Consider the following 5,416-nt stretch of genomic DNA (forward strand, 5'->3'; position numbering starts at 1 on the left):
CATTTGAATCAATTGGGGTATAATTTCTCATTTTTCTGATTGTACAGATTGCAGAATCACACTGGTCAGAGTCACCTATATACATACAGCAATCATAATGTCTATTCTATTCTGCTGCCCTTCCTATCCCCCCCCTCCCCTCCCCTCCCATCATTTCTCTCTATCCAATCCAATGTGACACACTTTTTTTTTTCTTTTTCTCCTTACAACATCATACATGTATTCTGTATAACGATGAGGGTCTCCTTCCATCTTCCATGCAATTCCCCTTCTCCCTCCCCTTCCCTCCCACCTCTCTTCCCTATTTAGTGTAATCTTTTTCTCATGCTCTTCCTCCCTATCCCATTTTGAGTCATCCCCCCCCTCTTATATCAGAGAAGACATTTGGCATTTGTTTTTTAGGGATTGGCTAGNCTTCTAATTTGTAGACGGACACAATGCCTTTGTTTTATTTATTTATTTTTATGTGGTGCTGAGGATCCAACCCAGTGCCTCACACATGCTAGGTAAGCGCTCTGCCACTGAGCCACAACCCCAGCCCCCATTTTTGTTTTTCAAGTAATAGATATTTATAGAGGGTCAATGGTGTGTTCCCAATGCTCCCCTCCAACAAGACAGACCCCGGTGCCTTCACTGTACCTGTGCCTCCAGCCTTTCCCTCCTCCACACCCTTGCTTATAAGCTTTCTGTTTCTGAAATCTGGACAGCCCTTTCCCCACAGCTCTGACAACCCAGACCTAAATGTCCTTGAGGCCCATCTCAGTGTCCTTTCCTCCAAGAAGTCTTTGAAATCAAACACCTGCCCTGACTTGAGCTAGCACCTACCATATTTCTCATTGTCTCTTTGCACTGTAGTTATTTATGACCATAAGCTCTTATTAGACCCATAGATGACAAAGCCATTTATGATTCCTCTTCTTCCTTCCTTCCTCAAAACTTTTGCACAAGTAGATGCTCAGCAATTGTCATTGACCCATTGAATGAATGAAGAGATGAAGAGGCTACAAGTTGGGGCTGGTGGGGGAGGGGTAGGAAGGGCCAAGGTCTCTCTCCTGAGCGTTTCCATCACAGGGCCTGCTGTGCCCATGCTGGGGTTGCCAACAAGGCCAAGAAAAATGACACAAGCTTTGGATATCAGGTTTGGTGCTTAGTAGGTTCATGACACTTGACATATCTCTGTGTTCAAATAATGTTGTCAAATTATGTGACTGAGAGTCTTTTTTTTTTTTTTTTTTACCAAGTATCTTCTTTTTAGATGGGAGTAGGTGGCATTGCCTGTTTTTCTCCTCCCCATCCCACATCTGGGAAAGGTGAAAAGGTACTGGGTGGTTTCTGGGCCAGTCAACAAGCAAAGGGTGACCTGACTCTTCTTTGTCATACAGATGTCTGTGTACTTATCCCTTCTTTACTACTGAATAACACCCTTGCACGGTGCCAGGCACAGGATGGACTCAGCAGTCCACGAAGGTCATGAATGGATGGATGAACACATATCCGATGACTGAATCAGTAGTCTCTGGAGTTTATAATCCTACCCAGGAAGGCTGGGGTGTAGTTCAGTGGTAGACCACTTGCCTAGCTTGTGCGAGGCCCTGGGTTTGATCCCCAGTGCTGCAAAACAAACAAACAAAAACATTTGCCTAAAATTCTACTCAAGAAACTAAACGATCATAAGCTGCAGCTGTCCCTGTTGCCAGCCTCAGGACAGGAAGAATTCTGTTTTCCATGTGATGATCCAGCCCCACCACCCTCCCGAATCCCCACTGGTGCTGAGGGGATGTGCCCTGCAAAGACAGAGTGGCTCAGAGAGTTCAGCTCCCCCGTGAGGACAGTCACCCTTTGCTTGTTGACTGGCCCAGAAACCACCCAGTGCCTTTTCACCTTTCCCAGATGTGGGCTGGGGCAGAGAAACAGGCAATGGACTGGTCACCAAGAACCAGCCAGTCCAGTGTCTGGAAAATGGACATGGGCCAGACTTCCTGACTCTGGAAACTTCTTTCTGGAGACAGATTCTGGGAGCTGAGCCCTGGTCATTGGCAGAGAAGACTCCTTGTCCTGGGCAATGGGAAAAGAGAGTGGCTGGAGAGATGCCTGGGGACAGGAAAGAAGAGTCCCCACATTGGTCTTGCCAGCCCTCCCCTGCACCTAGTTTCTTCTTCAATATAGGCAGAATTTGGAAGCCATCACAAAGAGGGTCTCAGGAATGCACAGTGGCACCAAAGGATAATGAAGGACTCCTCTCTATAATCCAAAGCTACTGCAGGGTGATGTGACATGTGTGGGTGTGTCCTTGAGAGAAACAGGCTTTGCAGCTGCTCATTGGTTGTCACTGAGCTGGAGGAATTTGCAGTCAGATGACCCTTGGGAGGCCAGCCTGTCTCCAACCAAGCAAGCTAAACTGTGAGTAATTCACTGGCAGAAGGCTAATCTGCTCTTCCCTTCTGGATCTCAGGGCTCTCATGGGAGTTGCTGGACCCAGGGAGAAGGGGAGAGGTGTCTTCTCACCCCATCCATCCCTAGAACAAGCAGAAGACATGGGGTGTGTCACCAGGAGCCATGACCTCAAAGGGGGGGGGGAGGTTCCAGGCCTCTCTCATTTGTGTCTTAAGTGAAGGCAAATTGAGCCTGGACAGGAAAAGAAAATTTTGTTGTTTTGGGACCCTTTAGGATTTCACCCAGGGGCATCCAACCATTGAGCCACATTCCCAGTCCTTTTTTCGGTACCAAGGATTGAACTCAGGGGTACTTGACCACTGAGCCACATCCCAAGCCCTATTTTATATTTTATTTAAAGATAGGGTCTCATTGAGTTGCTTAGGGCCTCACCATTGCTGAGGCTGGCTTTGAACTAGCAATCCTCCTGCTTCAGCCTCCTGAGCTACTGGGATTACAGGCGTGTGCCACCATGCCCGGCATTCCCAGCCCTTTTGAGACAGGGTCTCACTAAGTTGCTTAGGGCCTTGCTAAGTTGCTGAGGCTGGCTTTAACTTGTGATCCTTCTGCCTCAGCCTCCTGAGCAGCTGGGATTGCAGTTGTGTGCCACTGTGCCCGACTCACACTTTATTTTGTTTCAGAATTTTTAAATGCTTTCTTCTATCCTTACAATAATAATAATTAAAAAATCTAATTACACAATATAAAAACACATTCTTTTAAAACATTATAGCAAAAGCTCTTTGATCAGCACCTACAATCTTACTTCCTACTCGTCTTAGACATAACTGTAAACCAGGCTAGTGTATTACCTGTTCTCTGCACCACAGAAAACATAAGGTCTAGTTTTGGTTTGTTTTTATGTTAAGGATATCATGTTCAAATGGTAGTAAGTTAAAGTTTTATTTTATTTAAGACTCAACAGCACATATAATTGTAAAGCAGCAGGAAAAATCCGTCAGAGTCCTATAACAAGAACTAATATAACTTTTGTGTGCTCTCTTTTTCCTTATACACACGTCTTTCAAATTTGTGAGCATAGTATACATGGGATTTTGTAGCATGCCTTTTCATTTAGCTCATAAACATTGTTTAGAGGTTTTCACTTTCACCATGAAATGTCAATGCTCAAGATTGTTCTTTCTCTGCCACTTACTGTCTCCAAAATGTTAAAATAATTATTAGAATCAGCATGTATTTGTTAAATTCAATCAATACTTATTATGAAGAATCTTTTATGTTTTGGGTTTTGGTCTAAGCTCTGAGGATGAAGCAGTGAATGCAGATGAAGCTTCCTGTCTTCCAGTTTCGTGGAGCTTATTTTCTAATGGGGTGGGACAGAAAAAGAGTACCCTTAAGAAACTGTATCAGAGCCGAGCGCTGGGGTGCACACCTGTCATCCCAGGGGCTCAGGAGGCTTATGCAGGAGGATCGTGAGTTCAAAGCCAGCCTCAGCAACTTAGCAAGGTGCTACGCAACTTAGCAAGACTCTGTCTCTAAATAAAAAATAAAAAGGGCTGGGATGTTGCTCAGTGGTTAGGCACCCTTGAGTTCAATCCCTGGTACTAAAACAAAAAACATATATCAGGAGGGCATGCTTTAAAAAAGGTCACACAGAAGAGGAAGATAGGGAGGACTGAGGCTACCAGGAGAGTCTTAGTATTTATGAGGGGACCTTTAAAACAAACAGGAGCTGCATCCCAAGCCTTTTTATTTTATTTTATTTTGAAACAGGATCTAAGTTGCTCAGGCTGAACTCAAACGTCCGATCTTCCTGCCTCAGCCTCCTCAGTAGCTGAGATTACAGGAGTGTGCCGTTGCACCTGGTTTTTACTAGAGGACTTTTGAGTGAAAATTTGAAGGTGTTCAGAACATGAGGCAGGAGAATAGCTGGGGTAAAAGTGTATCAGGCAGAACAAGGAACAAAGACTCTGAGGTGTGGGAACTTGCAAGGAGGTCAGGGGTTGTAAAGGAAGATGATAGCAGCGAGAAGATGGGGTAGATTGCAGGGTATCACAGGCCCCAGCAGGTACTTGACTTTTACTCGAAATTGAGAAATACTGGGTTTTGAGGGCAGGAGTGACAGGACCGGCTTTTGCTGAAACAGGCTCATTCTGGATGCTGAGAACAGAATACAAGGAAGTACAAAAAGAAGCAGGGAACCAAGAATTTCATTAGTCCAGGTGAGAGATGGTGGTGATTTGGACCAGGATGGTTAAAGTGGGAGTAGTGATAAGTGATCCCATTCCAGGTATCTTTTGAAGTAAAATCAAGAATTCTGGGTTAATAGATGACTGCAAGGATGGTGGCTGAGCAGGCAGGGACAGGGTTGGCCATAGTGAATGACATAGGAAAAGCCTTGGAAAGAACAAGTTTGGGGCAGAGATCATGAGACCAGTTTTTGGCATATTAGACTTAAGATATCAGATGTCCAAGCAGAGTAGTCTTTTAGGCAGTTGGCTACCTAAATGAAGAGTTCAGAGGAAAAAAATGTGCTTTAGCTACAAATTTGGCAACTGTTTTTTTTTTTTCTTCCAGTACTGGGAATTGACTCTAGGGCCTTGCACGCACTAGGCAAGCAGGCTACCACATCCCCAGTCCTCGAGATGTAAATTTGGCCAGTATGTAGTTGGCATTGAAAGACAATGAAGTGAGTGTAGGCAGCAGAGAGATTAAAGACATGGCCTAGGGCACACTGGGGTTCAGAGGTTACAGAGCAGTGTTAATTCATTTCATCCTCACAACAACCCTCTGAGGGAATTGCTATTCTTGTCATCATTTTTCAAGTGATGAAACTGAGGTATAAAGAAGTTACATCGGGCTGCGGTTACAGCTCAGTGGCAGAGCACTTGCCTAGTACATGTGAGGCACTGGGTTGGATCCTCAGCACCACATAAAAATAAATAAATAAAACAAAGGCATTGTGTCCGTCTACAAATTAGAAGAAGAAGGAGGAGGAGGAGGAGGAGGAGGAGGGGAAGGG

At 44.9% G+C, this 5,416-nt stretch overlaps 1 long non-coding RNA gene across 1 annotated transcript in view; it reads left to right on the forward strand.

Annotated features, from left to right (window-relative positions):
* Nucleotides 1–2,086: 2,086 nt before the first annotated feature.
* The window catches only part of LOC125613913, a 26,342-nt gene continuing 23,012 nt past the window's right edge, over nt 2,087–5,416 (forward strand). The window contains exon 1 of the long non-coding RNA XR_007344490.1: nt 2,087–2,400. This is a non-coding gene — a long non-coding RNA (uncharacterized LOC125613913). The remainder of the gene's footprint in view (nt 2,401–5,416) is intronic.

The sequence above is a fragment of the Marmota marmota genome, unplaced genomic scaffold (assembly GCF_001458135.2).
Source record: "Marmota marmota marmota unplaced genomic scaffold, marMar, whole genome shotgun sequence".
Taxonomy (NCBI): Eukaryota; Metazoa; Chordata; class Mammalia; order Rodentia; family Sciuridae; genus Marmota; species Marmota marmota.